At 39.1% G+C, this 26,741-nt stretch overlaps 1 protein-coding gene across 2 annotated transcripts in view; it reads right to left on the reverse strand.

Annotated features, from left to right (window-relative positions):
* Positions 1–15,935, reverse strand: part of DSE (dermatan sulfate epimerase) — a 94,712-nt gene extending 78,777 nt beyond the window's left edge. The window contains exon 1 of one of the 2 annotated variants that reach the window (XM_078155182.1): positions 15,525–15,935. The gene's annotated coding sequence lies outside the window, so the exon portion shown is untranslated. The remainder of the gene's footprint in view (positions 1–15,524) is intronic. The other variant, XM_020971606.2, reaches the window with a different exon arrangement.
* Positions 15,936–26,741: the final 10,806 nt, after the last annotated feature.

The raw sequence follows: 26,741 nt of genomic DNA on the forward strand, positions 1-26,741 counted from the left end.
GGATTATTATTTTAGAAGATGTATGGGGAAGCATGCTTTCTGCCTCTCAGCAGAGAACTGTGGAACGAGGTGTATGTGTTTGGAGAAACAGCCAATGTGTTGACTGGTTTTATTTGACAACACATTTATTACAAAAGAAGACTGTGGGGATGGGCGGAATCAGTGGATGTACATTAATATAAAAAATAAAGAAATGGAATGGTAATCTCCAAAAACATGTTTCATGGAATTTCTTTGCCCAAGACAGTCTTATTTTACTGCAAGAGTATGCTGATCAAGTCTTACATTCCCGGAAAAATCCTGGAAAAGTCACTTAATAACCTACCTCAGTTTCAGTTGTCTCATCTGTAAAATCACAGTAATGACAACATCTATCTTACCAGGTTTTTGTAAGGATCAAATGAGATAATAGATATAAAATGCTGCAAAACTGAAGGGACTAGACAAGTGCCAGTTTTTGTTATTGTTCTATTGAAACTCAGTGGAAAACTCAAGAGTGGGAGACTCAGGGATGGCTCTGATTATAGATTTCTTCCTGATGGTTTTTCCCTTACAATTTTTTTTTTGAGACCGAGTCTCCCTATCTTGCCCAGGCTAGAAGTATAGCCTAATCCCACTACTGTGCCACATGGAAACTGTGACCTACACTGCTTAAAACCTGAGCCAGTTCACCCCGCCTTAGTCAGCCTAGTATCCCAGGAGCTCATCGTCCACCCTAAAAGCTTTAATACTAGTACAACTTAGGATTTCAAAAGCTCAAAGAGAACCAGTAGTCTCAGCCTTCCCTAAAAGCAAGGATTATAGGGGTATAGCACCATGCCTTGCTTCCTCTAGTAATTTATTTTCCCAATCCATTCTGTATACTGCTATGAGATTAATCTTTGAAAAGAAATCTTTGAAGATGTAAAGACCTTCATTGGCTCCTCACTACTGGGAGGGATCACGAAACCACAGATCTAAAGATGGAAATGACCTCAGAAGCCATTTAATCCAAACCCTCTTTTTAAGGTGAGAAAACTGGGCTCTAGGGAGGCTAAGTGACTTGCTCAAAGTCACAGAGTTCCAGAGGTGAAATCTGAACCCAGAGCCTCTAACTCTACTGCCAAAGCTCTTTTCATTGTATCATCAAGGAAGACATCTAATCTTCTTGGCCTGGAGAAGTCTAGCATCTACTTTTTTTTCTGGCATTTTCTTCTTTGTTTCACATTTATTTTTTCTCATTTAAAAATCTATTTTCTTGCTCACCTACACGCCCCCCTCTCCCTGTGGAGGAGGGAGGCAAACCCTCATAATAACTATACCAGAGGTGGGGAACCTGTGGCCTTGAGGCCACATGTGGCCCTCTAGGTCCTCAAATGCAGCTGAATCTAAACTTCTCAACAATCTAGAGGGCAGAAGTGGCCTTGAAGATGCAGGCTCCCCATCCCTGAACTGTACCTAAACAAGCCAACAAAAAAGGCCTCCGCTGCCTAAGTTTAAAAGAAATTTTTTTTTTCTCAGTGACTTATCCTGAAACAATCACTGTAGAGAAATGGGTAGCATGTCTTATCATTAGTCCTCTGGAATTTTGGTTGGTCACTGTGCTAACCAAAGTTCTTTTGTCTTTTCAAGTTGTTAACAATGTTGTTCTTCTTTAATTTGCTCTCCTGGCACTACTCACTTTACACAGGTTTTACCAGGTTTCTCTGAAAACAGCCCATTCACCATTTCTTATAACATAATTCCTTTACATTCACATACCATAATTTGTTCAGCCACTCCCCAACTGATGGGCACCCCCTTAGTATCTAGTCCTTTGCCACCACAAAAAGAGCTGCTAAAGTTATTTTTGTATACATTGGTCCTTTTCTTCTTTCTTTGCTTTCTCTAGGAGTACAGGCCTAGTAGAGATATTTCTAGGTCAAAGAATATCCATAGTTTAATAACTTCGTGAGATAGCCCCAAATTTTAGCCTTATTTTCTAACTATTCTACTATAAGAATCTTGCATTCAATCAACCAACAAATATTTATTAAGCACTTACTAAATGCCAGAGACTATGCTAGGTCCTAGGAATAAAATACAAAAAAAAAAAATGAAACAACACCTACTTTCAAAGTACTTATAGTCTATCTGGGGAGACAAAAAGTATACACACACACACACACACACACACACACACACAAATACAGAGCAAAAAAAAAAATGAGATAATTTAAAACAAGGTTAGTTAGGTGGGACACTGGACAGACTGCACCTGGAGTCAGGGAGCCTTATCTTCATGAGCTCAAAGCTGGCTTCAGACACTATCTATGTGACCCTGGACAAGTCATTTAGCCCTGTTTGCCTCAGTTTCCTTATCTGTCAAGTGAGTTGGAGAAGGAAATGGCAAAGCACTCCAGTATCTTTGCCAAGAAAACAGGGTCAGGAAGACCCTGAAACAAATGAACCAATGATGAAGAGTTGAAGGATACCAGCAGTGGGGGGGGGGGGGGGGAATCGGGAGAGATTCATGTGTATGTGACACATAAAGGAGGAAAGTGAATATATGAGGCAGAGGTAGGAATGCAATGCATCTTGGGCATGGGGATGGTCAGTGCAAAGACACTGAGATGGGAGATGGAGGGCCATATGTAAAGAACTGAGAGGACCAGTTTGGCTGAATAATAGAGTGCAGAAAGGGGAGCAACACAACATTTCCACGATAGTGAATAACTCACTTCCCTCATCTTCACCCAGCAATTACGTCTTTGCTCATGACCCTGCTTTTACCTGGAATGATCTATTCTCCCCCTCCTCCCAACCTATCAATATCTCCAAATCTATCAAAATCCTATCCACACTTTGAGACCTGACTCAACTCTCACCTGTCCAAGAAGCACTTTTTGTTTATTCCAGCTGGAAGAAATCTCTCTCTCTTTCTCAGAACCAAAGAACAGCTCACCCATGCAATCCATACATATTGTAGAGGGCCTACTCAATATGTCATCAAGAAGCATTTATTAAGAACTTTCAGTGTGTGCTAGGTATCATGTTGAGTTTTGAGCATACAAAAAAGAAAGTGGAAAAAACAGTATCTTCAAGGGGGTAACATTCCAATAGGGGAATAACGTGTGAGAAGGATATGAAATGAATTAGACACACAGGCTGTGCCTTCAAGTAGATCATAGTCAAACCGCCTTGTATTTAATCATTTTGTATTTATTCTTTTTATATTTATTCTGCAATTACGTATATAGATGCATATATACATATACTTGTAAATGCATGTCCTAGTTGTCTCAGTCATTAGAATGTAAGTTCCTTGAACACGGAGATTGTTTCATTAGTGTATTTGTATCAGTGTCTAGCACAACTTTTGGCATACAGTAGGTGTTAAATAAACATTTATTGATGGATTGATTGATATGCACATAAGTCAATATGGTACAAGGTAGAGTGTGATGGAGGAAGAGAGACAATGAAAGGGAAAGATAGGAAGCCAAAGAGGGCCAGAGAAAAGGTTGGGGGGACAAAGATGAGAGAAAGAAAAGAGAGATCATTGCACTACAGCTGGGCCTTGAAGGAAGAGAAGAATTTCATTTGAAGGGAATAAGACTTGCTATTGCTGTTATCCAACTTAGAAGAAATATAGAAGGATTAACATATAGTATTAACAGTTCTATTAAAAGGCAAGGATAAGGTGACAATACAGGCCAATTCCTGCTAAGGAAAACCCTATCACCATTTACAACCGCAAACTGGATTACAGAGAAAGGAGATTCTCTTAAAAAAATATATATATATATATATATATATATGTATATATATACATATATATGTATATATATACATATATATATATATATATATACACACACACACACACACACACACATATATATATATATATATATTTCAAGTTCCAGTTGAAGTCCTATGTATTCTGAACAGTGTTTAATACCATAGATCCTGATACAATCATGTGACTCATGAATAAAACCATGTATGAGAGGCCATGGCCAACCTAAGTCCTTGTTGTGCAGTCATTTTCAGTCATGCTCAACTCTTCGAGACCCCATTTGGGGTTTTCTTGGCAAATATACTGGAGTGTCTTGCCATTTCCTTCTCCAGCTCATTTTACAGATGAGGAAACTGAGACAAACAAGGTTAAGTGACTTACCCAGGGTGACATAGCTAGTAAGGGTCTGAGGCCAGATTTGAACTCACGAAAAGCAGCCTTCTGGATTCCAGGCCCAGCACTCTAATAGCTGTTACTATCTGTATGTAAAAACCTTGTTGAGGAGCCATAGTCAGAGTTTGGTGCTACCAAGTTTTTAAAGTTCAATAAGGTTCATGCCTGTCTGTGTGACCTTAAGCAAGTTAACTTAAATTCTCAGTGTTCTAGGCCTCTCTCTAAGATGACAAACTTCAGAGGAGGTGCTGCTCTGCTTTGGTGTAGAGGAGTTTCATCACTGGGAATTCACATACTAATGAAATCATCCCCCTCCAATGGGGGAGAAGGGGAAAAGGTTAACAGAGAGGAAAATTGCCTATTTGGCAAAAGACAGGAGGTGTACTATTTAAACATGTTAGAACTTTCAGCTACTGAAATATGCTCTTAAGGAAAAGCTCAGAAGACAACTGAATTATCTGTTCTACTTATATTAAATCCTGGAAATCAGAAGGTTAAAACTTGAGTAGAAAATCTTTCAAATTCCAAATATCTATTTCCTTCTCTACTTTCTCACAATCAAACAATTCTGAACCAAAGAGATAGTGTTAGAAGCCATGTGGAGAAATCATCTAGCTCAGTGATTTACCAATGACAGGGTGCCAAATTTTTATTGATTTACAGATCTTTCAGTACTGAAGGTCCTTACTTCTTAAAATCTTTAAACATAAAAAACTCTGATTTTTCTTTTTCTTCCTCTTCAATAATGAGGGCTTACTTGTTCATATATATATATATATATATATATATAATATATATATATATATATACACACACACACACATATATATATATATGTTACATTCCAGTAGAATGTAAACTCCTTGAAGGCAGAGATGGTTATTTTTGGCTTAGGATTCCCAGGGCCTACCACATAATAGGTGATTATTAAATGCTTGTTAGATTTGATTGGATTCATTGTTCTTCTAGTTGCACCTGGCAACCTGGCTTCCACCTTCTCTCTGGCTCTCAGTCATCTCCCACTGAACCACTGAGTTGCTACGCTGAGGGTGCAGAGGGTGGAGGTATCCAAAGTAGACAATATAGATTTTGTTGTTGTTCAATTGTGTCTGACTCTTTGTGACCCTATGGATCATAGCATGCCAGGCCCTTTTGTACTCCATTATCTCCTAAAGTTGGTCCAAGCTTATGTTCATCGTTTCCATTATACTATCTACCCATCTCATCCTCTGCCATCCTCTTTTCCTTTTGCCTTCAATCTTTCCCAATATCAGGGTCTTTTCCAATGAATCTTATCTTTTCATTATGCGGCCGAAGTATTTAAGCTTCTGCTTCAATATTTGACCTTACAGTGAATAGCATGAATTAATTTCTTTAAGTATTTACTGATTTGACCTCCTTGCTGTCCAAGGGACTCTCAAAAGTCTTCTCCAACACCACAATTCTAAAGCATTGATTCTGCCTCAGCTTTCCTTACAGTCCAACTCTCATAGCCATACATAGTAGAAAAACTATAGCTTTGACTATATGGATCTTTGTTGGCAAGGTCATGTCTCTGCTTTTTAGGATGCTGTCCAGATTTGCTATAGCTTTCCTTCTAAGGAGCAAGAGTCTTTTAAATTCATGGCTGCAGTTGCTTTCTGCAGTGATCTTTAAGCCCAAGAACATAAAAATCTGACATTGATTCCATTTTTTCTCCCTCTATTGGCCAGGAAGTGATGGGTCAGTTGCCAAGATCTTAGGTTTTTTTTTTTATGTTAAGTTCCAAGCCAGCTTTTACACTCTCCCTTTTTGCCTTCATTAAGAGACTTCTTAATTCCTCTTCACTCACCTGTTTGCAATGCCATTTATGTTGAGGAACTGATTCCTCCAGGTCCCCTTCAAACAAGATCACACGCTATTCCAGACAGAGAAATGAGATTTCCTTAGTCCCCCCCTCAGGCACTCACTCCAATCATTAATAACCCTCAGAAAATTCTTCTTTGTATCTAACATAAATCCCTCACAGTACTGCTTCATGTCTACTTCCTCTTGCTCTGTCTTCTGTAGAGATGAAAAGCAGCTGTTCACCATCCTCTTTGAAAGAGCCCTTTGCATTCTTGTACTGCTTTAAAATTAATATCCCTCAGCTTTCCCTTCTTTAAGTACAATACTCTCAGGTCCTCACAGGTCTTATTTTCAGCCCTTTGATTCCTGTTTCTCTTCTGAAAGTTCTCCAAATTATTTACGGCTAAGGTCAGGCAGCCTTTCTCACACAAGGCAAGGAAATGCTCGTGCCATGAAACTGTACAAAGAAGAGATCCCAGTTGTTCCTCCTTCCATGCCTGTCCCTGTCACTGTCCCTGTAAAAGTATAAAACTTGCAAGTAATGCTCAGAGTCACTGGTCCTTTGTCAGTTAGTTAATAAACATTTGTTGAGTGCTTACTATGTCCCAGACACTCTGCTAAATGCTGGGCCTACAAAGAGAGGCAAAAGATAATCCTTGCTCTCTAGGATTAACAGTCTAATGGAGGAGACAATATGCAAACAACTAAATACATGCAAGCTATATATAGGATAAATTAGGAAAAATCAACAGAGAGAAGGCACTAGAATTAAGGGCATTCAGAAAAGGCTTTCTGTAGAAGGTGGGATTTTAGCTGGATCTTGAAAGAAGCCAGGAGGCATATGAGGAGGGAAAGCAATCCAAGCATGGGGAACAACCAGTGAAAATGTTCACTGGGCTAGTCTGACCTTTTCCTTATTTCTCTTTAAAGGACTTCTGGAATAGCATAGTTAATCTGAACACAAATTCCAAAGAAGGCTGATAGCTAAGTACTTTATAAAATTCTATGAATCATTTACTTATATTTTATTTTGGGTAATGGGCCTCAAACAATAATCAAAAAACCAAATGCGAGAAAAAAAAAAAGCTAGCAGTTGGAGCTGTGGTAAGCAAACTACTTCTGACACAGGTGTTGTGTTGCAGCTGTTCAGCATTCTGACCTCCACATCTGGTTCATATTCTGTTTGGATGTAACATAAACCTTGGCAAGAATCAGTTTGAAACATTTATGCCACTAAAGTACCCAATCAGTAAATTAGAGTGTCATGAAAATTTTGAAACCACTTATATCTCCTTATACTTTATTTTTTAAAAAATTTGATTCACTTTTAAAAACTGTTCCAAAGATTAAATTAGACATCAGGGCTCTGAATTTCCATTCAGGCTACATTTTAAACAATATCAATTCATGCAACAGACAGTAATGTTGCATTTTTCTTAAAGAATTTGCAACCAAATGCATTCATTTTTCCTGGAAAGTCATCAATTCAAGTAGTATATATCTACTTACATATCATATATCATACACATATCTACATACATATCATTTCATATGATCTTACAAATTGACACAGTCACAACCAGTGATTACAAGCCATCCTCAGTACAACAGGCAGTGTACATACTAAGTCAATTTTATGATTACCACTGTTTCATGGTATTTCTGTAGAAGAAAATTATATTCTCTTGAGAACTGTGTATAAAAATTTGATAGGATGACAAAATGAATAAGACTTTAAGAAATTTTTAAAAAGAACCCAAACAAATGGTAGGAAATCCAATGAAGCAATCAACACTAGTTTAAATTCATAGTGTCATCTTGAATTTATGGGTGGAACAAACTGCTATATTCACGAATAAACAGACTGTCTCACCATTAGCTTTTTTGTTTGTTTGTTTCTTTCTAACTTCAGCTGATTTCTTTTTAGTAACTTCCAGAGGCTCTTTAGGCCCCTCTTCCCGCTACAGATTTAACAGATGCTTCTGATGAAGTCTTCAGTGAACATGAATTCTAAAAAACGAACAGGCTGGTGCTTGCCTGTATCTGTCAGAAGCAGACAAAATATGAAATTCATCCTGACAGCAGGGAAGGGAGGAGGCAAGGGAGGTCAGGGTAAATTAATCAGTGGAGAGACAGGGAAAATGGCGAGGGAGGGTATTTTCCCAAGAGGAATATAAAAATGCTATAGAGCTGGTCTAGTGCAAGGGATAAGTAAAGGGAAATGGAAAGGGGAACAAGGAAATAAAAGACTGAATTTTCAGAGCTTAGATAATATATGTTAATAATAATAATGAACATTTCCCAGTTTAGGGTATACACAGAAATGTCACTGTGTGGTTGTGAGGCTCAAAGGAGATTCATTAATTGAATGAATTGAATGAATGAAATGACTGTTCCAGGTACTGTGTGGGAGAGTCCTTGTTCTTATCAATAAGCTTATATTCCACAGGGAATAAATGACAGCTATGAAGATAAGTAAATGAAAAAGAAAGGAATGGGGGGATGGGAGAATATTACCAAAGTCAGAGAATGAGGAGAGATCTTGTGTAGAAAATGGCTTGAGATTAGTCTTGAAGGAGATAGGCATTGAGGAGGTAGAATGAGACTGAGGATTTAAAGCATTCCAGACATGGCAGGGCAGCCTGTGCAAAAGTTTAGAGGTGGAAGACAGAATGTCAGGTACAGAAAACATCAATTAGGCCTATTTGGCTGGAATGTAAAACATGTCAAGGGGTATAATGTGAAATCATTCGGAAAAGACAGGCCGGGGTCTGATTATGATAGGTTTTAAATGCTAACCTCAGGAATTTATACTTTGACCCACAGACAACAGAGATCCACCCAAGCTTCCTAAGCAGAGGAGTACCACGATCAGAATTGTGCTTTAGAAACAGCAATTTGGCAGCTGTTGGTTGCGTGGACTGGAGAGAGGAGGGCATGGAGCCCAGTCAGCAGGCTATTGTGAAATGATCAAGCAGAGAGGAAATGAGGGCCTGCCTGAAGTATATATGTAAAGTGCTCTACAAAATTTAAAGCATTTATAAAAATGTTAGTTATTAAAATAATAACTATTATTATTATCATTATTACAAAAAAATTCACTGGCATTAGGTTTCTTTGTGTACCTAATCTTTTAGTCTTTACCTGATACACATATGGGATTTGCCTGGGTGCAAAAATGCCTAGATATCACTACTGAGCATCTGCTCTACCAAGTTTAGTTAACAAAGTTGCTGATATGCTGTATTTATGTTGGGGGGAGATAAGGTACATTCATTTTCAAGCAGCAAAATGCCCCATGGATATATTATGAACCAGTCTTGTGCTGAAAAGTCTTTCCTATTTTTTTAACTGCACATTGCCAATAGCCATGAGTGATTTCTATAGCAGTCAATTCTTTATTAATCGAACAAATACAAAGGAATAGAGGATCATTCCTGCATCAAGTAGGTAATCCTTAGTTCTTCTTCTCAATTAACTTGGAGAATGCTTGATTGCATGGCCATTGGAGAAGTGGGCGGATAAGCTGCCCTGTAGCTAAGCTAAGATGAAAATCAGAAGGACTGTACCCTAGTTAGCCCGCATCTGGAATACAGGATCCAATTCTGGTTATCATAGTTTAGAGGGGACCTTCATTACCTGGAGCACATCAGAGCAGGGTGACCAAAATGGGAGAGATTTTATTTCAATACTAGGGCTGTCCAAAAATTCTTTGACAATTACTCAGTTCACCATCACTAGAAGTCTTCAGAAAGAGGCTGGATGCTACTTTTATAGGATACTATAAAGGGGATTTATGTTTCAGGTACAGATTGTACTAGATAATGTCTGAGGTCCTTGGTGATTCTAACACACTGTCATTCTATAAATTGGCTGTATGAATTAAACTCAAACTCTTCATTTTCTCTTAATTGCAGCTTCAGGAATTTTTTTAAAATAAATCTATTTATTTTTAGTTTTCAACCTTCACTTCCATAAGATTTTGAGTTCCAAATTTTCTCCCCATGTCTCCTCTCCCCCCACCCAAGACAGCATGTAAATTGATATAGGCTCAACATATACATTCATATTAAACCTATTTCCACATTAGTCATGTTGTAAAGAAGAATTAGAATCAATGAGAGAAACCATGAGAAAGAAGAAACAAAAAAAGAGAAAGAGAGAGAAAGAGAGAGAGAGCAGATAATATGCTTCGATTTGCATTCAGACTCCATAGTTCTTTTTCTGGATGTGGACAGCATTTTCCATCATGAGTCTTTTGGAGTTGTCTTAGATCCTTGCATTGCTGAGAAGAGCTAAGTCTATCAAAGTTAGTTATCTCATAATTGTTACTGTGTAAAATGTTCTCCTGGTTCTGCTCACTTCACTCAGCGTCAGACCATACAAGTCTTTCCAGGTTTTTCTGAAGTCTGGCTGCTTATCATTTCTTATAGCACGATAGTATTACATTACGTTCATATTACATTACATTCACGACTTGTTCAGCCATTCCCCAATTGATGGGCATTCCCTCAATTTCCAATTCTTGGCCACCACAAAAAGAGCTGCTGTAAATATTTTGGGGCATGTGGGTCCTTTTCCCACTTGTATGATCTCCTTGGGATACAGACCTAAAAGTGGTATTCCTGGGTTGAAGGCTATGCACAGTTTTATAGCCCTTTGGGCATAGTTCCAAATAGCTTTCCAGAATAGTTCACAGCTCCACCAACAATGGATTAGTGTTCCAATTTTCCCACATTTTCTTCAGCATTTATCATTTTCCTGTTTTGTCATGTTAGGCAATCTGATAGTTATGATGTGGTACCTCAGAGTCGTTTTGATTTGCATTTCTCTAATCAAAAGTGATTTATAGCATTTTTTCATATGATATAGATAGCTTTAATTTCTTCATCTGAAAACTACCTGTTCATATCCTTAGACCATTTATCAATTGGGGAATGACTTGTATTCTTGTAAATTTGACTCAGTTCTCTATATATTTTAGAAATGAGGCCTTTATCAGAGACACTGGGTGCAAAAATTCTTTCCCAATTTTCTGCTTCCATCCTAATCTTGATTGCATTGGAAGCTTTAGGAATTCTTGAGAAATGAAATAAATGAAGGCAATAAAAAACTTTTTTTTTTGGAGAACACGAATATATTTGCTTTCTTTAAAATCTCAGTGAATTTGTTGTATTCTTATGCCCTCAACTCTGATTCAGTCTTTAATATTTAATATGGAAAAGAGTAAGATAATGTATGTTTGTTGAGCAGAAATTAAAGAATCTGCAGCTGCATTTGGGAAAAAAAACATTATTGAGATTTAAATTAAAGCTTCTGGAATGTCAATATGCTATGTGACATCATCAAAGCTGTTTCGGTCATTTTTCAGTTGTGTCTGACTCTATGTGACCCCATTTGGGGTTTTCTTGGCAAAGATGCTAGAATGGTTAGCCATTTCCTTCTCCAGCTCATTTTACAGATGAGGAAACTGAGGCAAACAGGATTAAGTGACTTGCCTAGGCCACGCAGTTAGTAAGTGTCTGAGACCAGATTGAACTGGGGAAAATTAATCTTCCTAACTTCAATCCTAGCACTGTATCTACTATGCCAGATAGCTGTATATTTCATAACTGTGTATATTACTGTTTGACGTAATTAAATTTCCCTACAGGTTTTTCCTTTCTATTTTAGTGTGTCATTTCCCTTAAAAAGTTAGTTTCAGTGTTTGACATCATTCAAGGAAAAAAAAGATATTATTATAGTTAAGGAAAGTAAAACAATATTAAATATAGTTCTATAACTTGGCAAACAATTCAGAATTTTCTAAGGAGTTAGTTTCCTGCATTATTGTCATATCCTTTACAGCTGCGTAATCAACTTAATAATGAAGTGTAGTTTGCAGCTACTGGGATTTATAGGCTATCAAAGATTACAGGCAGGGTTACCTATTTAATCACAGCAATAAAATAGTTAAGCTTCTACAGGCATCATCATGGAAAAGTGGCCTGCCCATTCCTATCACCACCAACACAGCTAATGTAGACCAGGAAAACAAAGTTCTCACCATCAAAGACCTTGGCACTGGCAAATGGTTCAATGACAGAAAAAAGATGGGGTCTTCTTAGTGGAAATTACACTGAAGATTCATTACCATCTGCTTTGCTGTTACACCCTAAGGGCCATGACTTGCATTTTCTATTTGACTTGCAGCTTTTGGTGCTGCTAAAAGTGTTGTCTCTCCCTTTTAGAATCTGAGCTCCTTGAGACCAAGGTCTGTCTTACTTTTTTGTTTTCATCCTCAGTGCTTAGTACAGAGCTTGTCATATAGTAAACACTTAGCAATAAAAAAAAATATTCATTTATTCATTGATTTTGAGTGTTGACATAGTGATACAGCAGCATGCCTAGAGAGGCAGCGTGGTGTAGAGGCTGTAGACTGGACTAACAACCAAGAAACCTAGGTCCTAATCCCAGTAACTGTCACTAACTTTTGCAGCTATGTAGCCATTCTTGTGCAATGGTTTAATTTCTCTTGGCTTCAGCTTCCTAATCAATAAAATGAAGAGATTAAACTAGATGAACTCTAAGGCCTCCTTTAGATTTAAAACTCAACATTCTAAATTAAAACAACTATTCCACAATAAAGTGTCCTCTATTAGTTAATTTCATGTTGGCCCTAACTACTTGGGTTATCTTGGTTGGGTAAATCCATTTACTTCTCTCCGTTTCTTATATGTAAAATGCAGACAATGGCACCCATTTCAACTTAGACCAATGAGTGTTATTTTCATTGTGAAATAAACTGTACTATGTTTAAAAAGAAACTTTGAAAAATATAAATTACACAAATCCTAGGCATTAATTATCATGTAATTTATATTAAAGCTTTTACATTTCAGTAACTACATTTGAATATTGTTTATTTCTAAAAAGTTGCCATGACAGAATATAGCTGAGAGGCTTTTTTCTGTTTCCCTATGCCAAATGCCTAGATACATGTGAATATATAGAGAGGACAATTTGTTAGTACACAGTCACAGTCCTCTTCACCAACACTTTCATGTTTTCCATCTCATTTTCTTTGCCTGGATAGTTTTCGAAACTGCTTTCTGCAACCTAGCCAATGAAAACTCTTTTGTTCCCAAGAATGAAGTTAGATAACTAGAGTCATAGAATTATAGAGTTGGAAGGCACCTTTGAAATCATTTAGACCAGGACTCTCAGTTTTGAAAAATGCTGAAATTCATCAGCTCTCACAATATAACTATTTTATTCCTTGGATGTATAGATTACATACATACATTATATATTGTCTGTCTGTCGATCTATCTATATTAAAGAAGTTTATACAGAATATCCCAAAAGTCTAAGTACAGTTTTTAAGTTTTAATAGCTTTAATGTTTAATCTTTAAAAGCTTTAATAATGCTAATTGTAACTAATATTTTTGTTGCTCATTTCTCTTTTTAAAAAAAGCAGAAGCAAGGATAAATATTTGCATCAAGATATTATGAGTCCAATATTTATTTGCATTTTGCAATTACAACACACTATTTTAGAAGTTCCTTTCCACTTGTGAGAACTGTTAGACACCACTGACATGTATTTCACAAATTTTTTTCTCTTCCTCTTTTTCTCTTAAGTTGAAATCATAATGATCAGGTGAGGGCCATTTTTTTTTTCATGCAATACAACGGGATCTTAATTAGGTATCATAAAACAATCTATTAAATAAATAGGAGTTGTTTTTAAAAAGATTTTTGTATCACAATTATGAATAAAGGAATCCTGAAAATTAACAGTATATTATTTTTTAAATGATTGTATGGAGCAGCTCTTATCTAATGATTCCCTTTATGAATGATTTAATATCTGAGAGTGAACTATTCACTGAAAATAAGGGGTCAAAGAAAGTGTTTTAAGAATTGTGTCAGGGGCAATAATCCTTTCATCCTGCAATGCCTGTCAAACTGTCAGGACAACTGGACTCTGTGGCAATCTTATATTCCTAAAAGACTTCCAGAATATCTAATTTGGTAATACATTGTGCTTTCTTTATATGTAGTCCCCAACCTAAAAAGGAGGAACCTGAAATAAGTTCTGAGAAAGAATTAAGAACAGAACCTTTCATTTCTTTGTTGGTAAGAACATAATGATGTGTTCTGCTTTAAGTTTCCACTTCCTTCAAAGTCTTTTTTTGGGGAACTCCACTGGGCTTTGAGGGAAATATCAATTTTTTTTAAAAAAGCATGCCAACTTTAATTTTGAAAGCCACAGGTTTAGTTTAGTTAAATTTAATATTTAAAGAGAAGTATCATGGCACAGTAGTTAGTGAGCTAGCCTCAAAGCCATGAAGATCTGAGTTCAGATACTATAATATGAAGTACTAATGCATGTTAATCACCACAGATTCAGCATTCCAGTTTTAGAGAACAAAGATAAGCAGAAAACTAGGAAAAAGAGGGCTTGTCTTAGACCAGTAAAATCCTAGTCTGAAAAATAAACTCAAATCTTTAAATATAATTTTTGAAGTAACCTCTAAGTGAGAAAGTTCTTTCCTCAATTTAATGCAACATCATCTAGCTGCTTCGAAGCAGTCACAGTCGAAAAATAAATGAAGACTTTATTAACTGCCTCTCCCAGAAAAACTGAAATGTGGCATTTCCTGTTCTAAGTGTTAGCAGCAATAAACAAAATTCAGACTTTAAGATTCTTTTCAGAAATGAAACCAATCTTAAATAATTTCACAATGAATTCTCTCAAAATACATCCTACCTACTGGGGGGTTAGGAAAGGGGGGCAAGAATGCAGTCTCTTTTTTCCTTCAAGGAAAAATGAACCTCTCTCTCTCTCTCTCTCTCTCTCTCTCTCTCTCTCTCTCTCTCTCTCTCTCTCTCTCTCTCTCTCTCTCTCTCGCTTGGGATGTACTTCCTCGGATAAGATTCTGTAGTACCAAATTGGGCCATTTGTAGAGAGCAAAGATCCTGTGAGTACCCCTCTCACCCCTCCCTCTGTAATGCCAACACGTCAAGGGGTTAAAGTAGCGGGGATGGGCGGGGGGAGAAATGAGGACTGGGAGAAGTCAATTCCCAGGAGACAGAGGGGCTGTGGGCGATGGCGTATGTGCCCATAACCAGTCTAATAGTATTGGGCTCTGCCGGTGTACCTAGCATTGTGATGGTCCTTTAAATTGAGTAGGGGGCAAAAGGAGAGAAGGTAGCAGAAACTGTCTGTGCAGATCACTGCAGCCTCCGACTCGTGGCTTCACTCCATGCTCCCTAGCCTCTCTCTTGGAGGCAGGGGTCTGGGAAGCTCCGGAGCTCTCCGCTCCCGGCCCAGTTCGGCCCTAGCGCAGCGGGCGAGTGCTAGTTAGAGGTGCCCGTAACTTTCCATTGATCCTCCAGCCTTTCTGATGGAGATGCTCCTGTCCGGGACGCCTCTTCCCCATTATAACCCAAAGAGGCCCGGGCAAACTTGAAACTTGCCCGAGGAAACTTTGTGCGCTCCGAGCGCTCTCGCTCTCTTGCTCCAACACCCGCGCCTTCTTCACTCATTCCACTTACCGCTCCCGGGCCGCTGCAGCCGCTCAGTTCTCAGCAGGCTCCTCGTCTTGGCCCGGGCTCTCCGGCCCCTGCCGCCCCGTTTTCACTCCATGGCGGCTGGAGCCTTGGGTGGGGGAAGCCCTCCTCCCCTGGCGCCCCTCCGTCCCCGCTGCTCCATGGATGTGCGCTAGGAACTCTTCGGTCTGCGCCCCTCCACCGCCTCCCGGGATGCGCTGGCCGCCTGAGCCTACGGCCAGGCGGGAGGGACTGGGTCCGTAAGGAGAGCAAGCCAGGGGGTGGGGTGGGGCGTGTGGTGGTGGGAGGCCGAGGGGAGGGGAGATTGTGCCTTGGCTCCACTAGTGGGGCGGGGGGGGGTAGTTAGGAGGAGGGAGAGACGGAGGGAGAGGGGTGGAAACCGCAACGTCACCAGAGCCAGCTGTGAATTGGGGAGGAGACTGGAACCTGGGGAACCCCCTTCCTCCTGAAACCCCCCACTCCCCTCAACCCTTTGCCTTTTCTTAGAACTGGTTCCCTCCAAGCTTTTCTTTTCCAGCCTTTATGCTATCAGACGCCCTGCGTTTCAGCTTGTCCTGCAAGGCTCACAGGAATGAAAAAAACTTTGGTCCTTCGAGATCCAGCCTAATGCTTTCTTTGGCCACTCAGGTCACCTCCCATCACCCTGGGAAAGGGAAGTTGTGGTTACAAATGGGTCGGTCTCCCTAACCCCACATGTACTGGAAGGAGCCCTGGAATTTTGGTTCTCTTACCTGGAAAATAAATGGGTTTAGATTGGATGATTTCTTAAGTCCCTTCCAGTCCTAAAAATCCTACTATCTTATAAAGTTGAGTCCCTGGAACAGGCTCACTTAGTTTCATACCTTCGACAAAGAGAAAGAAGTGACCTACCTTTTCAAGGATGGTTCTCAAATGACCTAGGGGTAACTTTAGCGGTACACTTCAGTACTTGAGCCATGTGGAGTCTCAATCCTCAGAATTGGGATGAGGGGAGGGGTTTCACCGCAGTTGCATGAGACACTACTACGTTTAAAAAAAAATAGTGCCTCCAATGCTCATTAGACAACTACAAAATCTCAAGCATTTTTCCAAAATATGAGGCATTGTGTCCTTTTCTCAGATATTTCAATATTCTGCATTCTTCTTCTGGAATTTGGCTTCTGGAAGTGCTGTAGAGAACAGTTGACTTCACTAAGGAATTTAGAAAGTGGATTTTCTTTGAGGTTTGATTGATTCAATATGCTGATTGCTTACATCAGAAACTTGAATAGGAACCAGCAAGAGTCTTTATCTTGATCAAATACCCATCCCAATCAGGAAAAACACAATTTTACAACAGTTGTATTCAGAGGTAATCAGCCTCTTTTTATCTAGCATTTCATTTGATATTTTATTTTATAATTTTAAATGGATCTTTGTTTTCTCTCCATTTATTTTTCTTTTGATAAGATAATAAATTTACTGTTGAACTAGCTTTTAAATTACTTTCCATTTGATTTTGGTGGCAGTAGGGCATAATAACTAGAGACTAATGTCTAAGAGGAAACCTCTAGAATCATCATCATCATAATAATAATAATATTTACATAGCGCCAACTCCATGCCAGGTACTTAAAAATATTATTTTATTTAATCCTCACAACAACCCTGGCAGGTAGGTGCTATTATTATCCCCATTTTACAGTGGAGGAAATAGAGGCAAATAGAGGTTAAGTGACTTGGCCAGGGTCACAAGGCTAGTATCTGAGACTTCATTTAAACTCAGGCCTTCCAGATTTCAGATCCAGCACTCTATTCATGGTACCACCTAGCTGCCCCAGCTAGAATACTTTAGTGCAGTATTAGTGAAGAATTATAATAGCTAGGATTTACCCAGTGCATTAAGGTTTGCAAAATGCTTCAGAAATTTCTAATTTTATCTCCACAACACCCTGTTAGTAGGTGCTATTATTATCCCCATTTTACAGAGGAGGACACTAAGCCCCAAAGGGGTTAAGTGACCTTGTGCCCAGGGCCATGAAACTAGGAAGTATCTTTGGCATATGTAAACTACATAGACAGTATACAAACATGAAACAATCCTGGCTGGTATTTCAGAACATTGGGGCCTTTTCTCTCTCCATTCCAGGATGGCTAAGGAAGTGTGGATTAGGATTGTTGTCACAACAAAGAAACCAAAATTGGTTTGGGACTGTGTTCAGGTTCTGATATCAAACCAAGAACTTCCTGAGACCAACTAGATTGGAACCCACGGGTCTTTAAAATCAATTTTCCCAACCAGTGGTCTGCCAGGAATTACCCCCTTCTCTCTTTATTCCTACCAAAAGCAGCTGAAAGTACTCAGGACATCTAGTCTGGATTGAAATGAACAACTTTACTTCAGAGTCCAGAATTTAGAAGCACTGATCTGCATTTAAATACTGGACTTTGAGGAGTGCCAAACACTCTCACACATTTGACAATCACAAATTCTGGAGTGGAAAGAGCAGTGAGGGTATCACCCTTCTGGAAAACAAACAAAAGGCTTTGTATGGCTACTTTTGCTATGGCCAATAAAATGAGCATTACCAAGTAGTGGGGACATTCTACCCTTTCAATCCTATAAGGCAATGTAGGGCTGTACCCATGATGGCCATTTTTTTTAAGTGAGTTCATAGAAAATCAGAAAGTATGCTTTAAATCACCATTGACTAGAGATATGCAACTTAAAACAAGTTTAAGGTACCACCTCACACCTATCAGAGTGGCTAACATGACAGAGAAGGAAAATGATAAATGCTGGGGGGGATGTAGAAAAGTAGGGATGTATTGCTGGTGAAGATGTGAATTGGTTCAACCACTCTGGAGAACAATTTGGAACTATGCCCAAAGGGCTATCAAACTGTGCATACCCTTTCACCCAGCAATACCACTATTAGGTCTGTTATCCCAAAGAGATCCGAGTAAAGGGGAAAAGATCCACATATACAAAAATAGTTATAGTGGCTCTTTTGTGGTACCCAAAAATTGGAAATTGAGGGAGTGCCCATCAGTTGAGGAACAACTGAATAAATTATGGTATATGTGGTGGAATACTATTGTGCTAAAAGAAATGATGAGCAGGATGGTTTCAGAAAAAAACCTGGGAAGACTATTATGAACTGATGCAAAGTGAAGTGAGCAGAACCTGAACATTGTGCATAGTAACAATACTGTAATGATGATTAACAGTGGAAGACTTAGCTACTCTGATCAATAGGACGATCCAAAACAATTCAGAAGGACCCATGATGAAAAGATGCTTTCCACCTCTAGGAAGACAACTGATGAATTCTGAGGGCAAATTAAAGCATACTCCCCCCCACCCCCACTTCTTAAACATTTTTTTTTCAAGAAAATATGGAAATGTTTTGCATGACTTTACACATATAATTAACATCATATTGCTTACCTTTTCAACAGGTCGGGGAGAGGCCAGAGGAAGAGAATTTGGAACTCAGAATTTTTAAAAATGAATGTTTAAAAATACATTTTAAAGAATAAGAAAATTAAAAACTAAGGCTAGGGTAGACTATGGGAAGGGGGAATGGATTTAATATTTACTACTTAATATTCATCAAAAGACTTCATGAATTTTGAAAATTTCAGTCACTTAAAATATATAATCATATACACTAGAATCTTTGGGGAATTTAAATAACCTTTTAAACAAACACTTATTTAGGACTTACCAATCAATGAGCATTTATTAGCTGTATGTCAGGTCTTGTACTACATGATGGGGATACAGAGCTGATATTCTATCAGGGAAACATGTATGCATACATTTAAGAACATGTAAATTATATACAAGGTAAATAGAAGTGTAGCAGAATTTAGGCTTGACGAAGCTAGTATTACACAAGGTAATTTCAGGGGAGGATCTTGCTGCTGTGGAGGATGGGATCAAGAAAGGCCCCTTGCACCACAGCACTTTAGGGACTATTCTTTCCTTAGTATCCGCAGCACTCAGCACATACAAAGTGCTTAGTAAATCCTCGATGGCTTGTTGGCTTAGCTTTGAAGGGATTCTAACAGGCTGAGATATACAGGTAGTGAATGCCAGGCATGCTGAACAGCCCGAGGAAAGGCCTTCAGATGCGAGATGGCAGGCTATATTACTATTGAGGCAGTTAGGTGGCACATGAATACAGGACTCATGAATACCTGGCCAGAAAGATCTGAGTTAAAATCTAGCTGAAAATACTAGCTATGTGATCATGGGCAACTCACTTCACCTCAGTTTCCTTGGCTGTAACATGGGAATAATAATAGTACCTACCTCCCAGGGCTATGAAGATCAAATAAGAGAATATTTATAAAGTACTTAAGCACAGTGCCTGGTGCTATACAAATGGTGTGGTTATCATTATTATTATGGCTGTATGGGAGGAACAGCAAGGCACCGAGGTACCTGCTATGGATACAAAAATTCTTTTGAAATGGCACAGTCCATTCCCTCAAAAATCTTAAAGTTTATTGGAGATGGGGAAGATATACTACCTATACAGTTAAGTATAATGCTATGGTTTAGTAATTTTCTGTAGTGCCCGACTCTTCATGACTCCATTTGGGATTTTCTTGGCAAAGATACAGGAGTGATTTGCCATTTCCTTCTCCAGCTTTATTTTACAGATGAGGACTTGTCCAGGGTCACACACTTAGTATTCAAACATTTGAACTCAGGTCTTCCTGACTCTGGGCCCAGCACTCTAACCACTTTGCTACCTAGCTGCCTGATAAGTATAATACTTAGGGTATTTTATTAGGATGTGATAGGGGCAAATAAAGATACAAAGTATTCTAGGAAAGTTAGAAAAGAACACTTTCAGTTAGGTCAGTGGGAGAAAGGGTAATCAAGAAAGGCAACTAAAAGAATAAATATATTACTTTTTAAGTTTTCGGAAATAAGGTATTGTGTGACCTATTGTTAGCTAGTTACCTAACCTGTGAGTTTCCTAACAGAATGGGTGAAAATGCCAGATCATGTCAAGATAAAGGTGTTTTTTTTTTTAATGAAAGGAGAAATGTTTCTGGGTGTGGCTGATGGTTGAGAACTGGAGTTACAATGATAAGCAATTAGATGTCTGATGATGCCAGACATATAGTAGCAGTCCGAAACAGAAGCCAGTTTCCAGTTTGTGAAACTTCCTGTAGAAATGCTGTGGTCTCTTCTCTTCTCCCTTGGCGGTTTCATCCACTTCCATGACTTCAATTTTCACCTCTAAACCAATTTCCTAATTTATATATCTAGACCCACATTATTCCCTCACCTTGAGTTCATTTTCAATTGTCTGCTAGGCATTTTCACCTAAATATTCTATCAACCCCTTAAATTCACCATGTCCCAAATGGAATTCATTATCTTCCTTCCTAAGCATGACCCATCTCCCTTTCTCATCACACCTGCATTATTTGAATAACATACAAGTTTTGCTTTCTAAGTAGGACAGTATGCAAGACTCATAAACATTGAACTCTTTTTTAAGAAGCCGGATGCATTAGGAAACCTTTTCTCTCTAGAAGGCCCACTGCTCAAATTTCTGAACTCAAGAACTCTTCAACTTGGAGTTACCTACTTGGCAACTCTCAAAGCTGGTGCTGCCTAGGAAATCTCCCTTCTTTGCTAGAAGGCTAGATTCTGAGATTATGCTACCCAAGGGTTTTTTTTTTAAATCTCCTTTTGTTTACATGTGAGGTAGGGTTCCAGAACAAAGTTCTTAACTCCCCTGTCAGGTCAAGCTCAAAAATGTTTCCCCCTCCCATGTGTTTCTGCTATAAATCAATCTTATTTATTACTTCTGGTGATGGAGTGGGTCAGTGGAGTGGGAGGGAGAAGAGACAACTCCACCTGCTACACTGGAAGAGGTAGAGAGGCAAAGAGAAGTCCTCAAAAGCTGAATCCTCAGAGCTGGGCCATCTTGCTTTTACAGGTCACAAATAAGTGTGGCTGCTGTTTAGGCAGCCAGTCACTCTTTTTTTTTTTTTCCAAATTCAGCATAATTTATTTATGTTGCCCATTAATTTATTTTTATTTTCAACATTCATTTCTACAAGATTTTGACAGTACATTCCCTTACTTGATTCTCAAAATCCCTTTTGAGCTTTTCCAAGGCCTGGGACTGATTCATATTTTTCTTGGAGGCTTTGGATGTAGGAGCTTTGACTTTGTGGTCTTCTTCTGGTCGTATATTTTGATCTTTTTCACCAAAGTAAGATAATATAGTCTGACTCTTTTTGTGCTGCTTGCTCATGATCCTGGACAATTACTTGAGTTCTAAACTCTTTGTTAAGGTAAGAGTCTGCTTGCAATGTGGAGAAATGTACTGTCCCAAGCTTTGGGGGTTTGTACAGCTGTTTTCAGAGATACTTGAAGGGACCTGTAAATTTTCAGGTCTTTCAAGGTGGTATGATAAGGGGCGAGGTGTTTACTCCTTTCCTGGCCCGTGACCACAAGTACTCCTTTCTGTCCTGTAACTGTGAGGAGGGGTTCCTCTCCACAGCCACGACAAGCTCCACCACACCAGTGCTCCTCCTCACCCCAGAAGTGCCACCCAGAACTGTGACCCAGATCCAAGCACGGGCAAAGCAAGAAGATTCCTGCCTCAGCACTGGCAAAGAGATCCCTGCAATCCCTCTCTGATAAGCCACTGGATTCCCCCTCAGTCTGTGGGCTGGAAGCTCAGAAGGCAGCTGCCCCCGTCCAAGGGCTGCGGTCTTGGGGAACTGGAGTTGCGCCCCTGCACTCGTCTCTCAGCACCGCAGAAACAGACTTTTCCCACTGTCCTTCTAAGTTGTCTTTGGCATTCGTGAACTGAGGAGTCTGGAAACCGCCACAGCTGCCCGTGATTCAGTCCTCTGAGGCCTGCTCCAGGTTTGCTGTGGCCTGAGCACCCATGCAGTGCTGCACTTCTCTCCCAGCCCTACGAGATATACCTTTCTGATCAATCATCCAGGTTGTCTTGGGCTGGAAATTTGTTTCACTCTGTCTTTTTGCGGGTTCTGCTGCTTTAGAATTTGTTTAGAGCCATTTTTTATGAGTATTTGGAGGGGTTTGGGGGAGAGCTCAAGCAAGTCACTGCTTTCATTCTGCCATCTTGGCTCTGCCCCTTCTTTGTCCTTCATTCTCTAACAGCCGTATAGTCAAGGTAATATCTTGACTTCCAAGTGAATTGGATTTGAGAGGCAGACTTGCATAAAGTTGTCAGCCTTATTCCTCCAGAGTCATTGAAGTCCAGTAGCAAAACAAAAGTCAAGACAACTTAGGATGGCCCAGGATGCTGTGGATGATTTGGCCTTTCTAAATTAAGGTCTATGGCTTGGCTGTTTGACATTGTGTATTTGAATTCAGTATCCTTTAATATTTCAGGAGCACAGATTTGACCTGAGCCAAAATAAAAGACGGGAATAAACTGTACAAATTTGTTAAACCCTGAACGTAAACCCAACCATTCGTTATTTTACTAACTCAAAGTTAAACAAAAGCTTTATTAAAAAAAAATAATAATTCAAGCAGTGAATCAGTTTGAATCTATAATTTTTCTATAATGAGAACAAAGTTTACTAATTACATGTGGAAACCTCCACAAAAATTATTCAGTCACATATTAGACATATCTTGAGGTGTACTTGAAAGGAATCAGTGCTTTCAAATATCTTTTCCACCCAGGTGATCTGAAATTCTGGCAACTTAGTTTTTTCTTTGAGTTTCTCTTTCTGGGGTCTAGTTTTTGAGGAGTTGGGGGGAGTCACTTCTGACTGGAAACTCCACACCTATAAAACCTGAGAAAATCTAGGTAGGCCAATATTCTTGTACCAATATCATACTTGTATATATACTGGCCATAAATATATCAATGCAAATTGTATTCAAACACTGAGGTGTTAGAGCTCTGTCAAATCTTTTCCTCCTGATTGGAGGGAACTCCTCATCTGTATTATGGAATCTAGATCCAAAAGAATTCAGTTGACTAAAGCAGTTAGCCAAATCTAACAAAGTGAAAATAGTATACAAAAGTGGGGAAGTTAGGAATACCCAAGACAAACTCTGCTTTCTTCACAATTGTCTGGTCCCAGAGCAATTAATATTTGCTGTGTGTGTAAAATATTTGTCATGAAGGAAGTGGTTTCAGAACTCTGTAGTCAGCCCAGCCTTTTTGATGAGAAACATTAGCATGTTGTATATATTTGAATTATGACATTGATATTTCAACAGCCTACCCCAAGTTTAAGTAAGCAAACTGCTCCAGAATCTGCCTTGATCAAATCATATCTGAGGTGTGTTCAGCCAAGAATGTCACATTTTAGAATGGACAAAAGCAAACCAGAGAAAGTTAAGGAGGGAATCAAAATTGTAGGGGATCAGAGTAGTGATTTAAGAAGATTGTATAAAGGATGGATTGGAGACGGGAGATAATAAAGGTGGGGAGACAAGTTAAGAAGCTATTGCAATAGTCTAGGCAAGAAGTATTAAGGACCTCAACCATCATGATGGAAATATACATAGAAAGGGAATGAACGCGAGAAAGATCATGAAGGGACCTATTTTAGGATGATGGAAATATGTAGAGAAAGGGGATCAATGTGAGAAATACTGTGAAAGAATCAACAGGACTTACCAAATGGTGATAATAAATAAGAATTAATAAGAATAATGACTAGCATATATGTATGTATGTATACATATGTATATATATTTATATATATGGATGACTTTAATACAAGGAGGGAGATTGGGGGAGTTCCTGATCAAATAGAAGAGTTTACCTAATCAGACTGATGAGACTGCAGGTCTTTGGCCACTGATTAAAGAAAACTGATGGGTCACTAAAGAGTGATTGGGCCCAAACCCCTCCAAATACCTGTAAAAAATGGCTCTAAACAAATTCTAGAGCAGCAGAACCCACAAAAAGTCAGAATGCAACACATTTCCAGCCCAAGACAAGCTGGATGGTTAATTACAAAGGTCTGTTGCGCCAGGCTGGGAGAGAAACGCAGCTCAGCGTGGGTGCATAGGCAAAACAGGCTTCAGTTAACCTGGAGCAGGCCTCAGAGGACTGAATCACCAGCAGCTGTGCTGGTTTCCAGACTTCTCAACCCACAAATGCCAAAGACAACTTAGAAGGTCAGTAGGAAAAGTCCGCGACCATGGTGAGAAGCTCAGTTCCAGCCCCAGTCCCTTCTGCAGTCTAGTGCTACAGGTGGCTGCTTCTGGAGCTTCTGGTCCACAGACTGAGAGGGAATTAAGTGACTAATCAGAGGGGGATTACAGGGATCTCTTTGCTGGTGCTGAGCCAGGATTCTCTTGCTTTGCCTGTGCTTGGATCTGGGTCACAGTTCTGGGTAGCAATCCTGGGGCGATGAAGAGTGCTGGGGTGGTGGAGCTTGTGCCTTGGTGGAGAAGGAATCCTCCCCACAATTCCAAGGCAGAAAACAGTGCTTGTGGTCTCTCACAGACCACAGCACAGGCCAGGGAAGGAGTAAACACCTTGCCCTTGATTATACTACCTTGGAAGAACTGAAAACTTACAGGTCCCTAGAAGTATCTCTGAAAACAGTTGCACAAAAGCTCCAAAGCTTGGGACAGTACATTCTCCACACTAGAAGCAGATCCCTACCTTAACAAAGAGTTTAAAACTCAAGTAATTGGCTGGGATCATGAGCAAACTGCACAAAAAAAAGTCAGACCATAGAATCTTTCATTGGTAACAAAGAAGATCAAAACATGCAACCAGAAGAAGACAACAAAGTCAAAGCTCCTACATCCAAAGCCTCCAAGAAAAATATGAATCAGGCCCAGGTCATGTAAGAGCTCAAAAAGGATTTTGAGAAGCAGAGGAAAAACTGGGAAGAGAAATGAGAGTGATGCAAAAAAAAATCATGAAAAACTAGTCAACAGCTTGCTAAAGGAGACCCAAAAAAATACTGAAGAAAATAACACCTTAAAAAATAGCCTAACCCAAATGGCAAAAGAGGTCCAAAAAGACAATGAGGAGAAGAATGCCTTCGAAAGCAGAATTGGCCAAATGGAAAAGGAAGTCCAAGCTCACTGAAGAAAATACTTCCTTAAAAATTAGAATGGAGCAATTGGAAGCTAGTGATTTTATGAGAAATCAAGACATTGTAAAACAAAACCAAAAGAACGAAAAAAATAGAAGACAATGTGAAATATCTCATTGGAAAAACAACTGACCTGGAAAATAGATCCAAGAGAAATAATTTTAAAAATCACTGGACTATCTGAAAGCCATGATCAAAAAAAGAGCCTGGACATTATCTTTCAAGAAATTATCAAGGAAAACTGCCCTGATATTCTAGAACCAGAGGGTAGAATAGAAATTGAAAAAATCCACCAATCCCTCCTGAAAGAGATCCCAAAGGAAAACTCCTAAGAATATTGTAGCCAAATTCTAGAGTTCCCAGGTCAAGGAGAAAATATTGCAAGCAGCCAGAAAGAAACAATTCAAGTATTGTGGAAACACAATCAGAATAACTCAGAATTTAGCAGCTTCTACACTGGGGAACTAGAGGGCTTGGAATATGATATTCTGGAGGGCAAAGGAGATAGGATTACAGCCAACAATCACCTACCCAGCAAAACTGAGTATAATACTTCAGGGGGAAAAAATGGACATTCAGTGAATTAGAGGACTTTCAACCATTCTTGATGAAAAGACAGAGCTGAATAGAAAATTTGACTTTCAATACAAGACTCAAGAGAAGCATGAAGAGGTAAACAGGAAAGAGAAATCATAAGGGACTTATTAAGGTTGAACTGTTTACATTCCTACACGGAAAGATGATATTTGTAGCTCATGAGACCTTTGTTAGTATTAGGGTAGTTGGAGGGGGAAAAATCATTTGTATACATAGATTGATAAATAGAGGGCACAGGGTGAGTTGAAGAGGAAGGGGTGATATCTGGAGAATAAAATTAAGGGGAGAGAGAGGATTATTCAGAGAGAAGGAGAAAGGGAGAGATAGAATGGGGTAAATTATCTCACACAAAAAAGATAAGAAAAGGCTTTTACAGTGGAGGGGAAGTGGGGGAAGGTGAGAGGGAATAAGTGAATTTTATTCTCATTGGATTTGGCTTAAGGAGGGAATAACATACACACTCAATTGGATATGGAAAGCTATCTTATCCTACAGGAAAATAGGGGGGAAGGGAATAAGAGAGCTGGGGGGATGATAGAGGAGAGGGCA

This window comes from Phascolarctos cinereus, unplaced genomic scaffold (assembly GCF_003287225.1).
Source record: "Phascolarctos cinereus isolate Bilbo 61053 unplaced genomic scaffold, phaCin_HiC Scaffold_5;HRSCAF=322, whole genome shotgun sequence".
Classification (NCBI taxonomy): Eukaryota; Metazoa; Chordata; class Mammalia; order Diprotodontia; family Phascolarctidae; genus Phascolarctos; species Phascolarctos cinereus.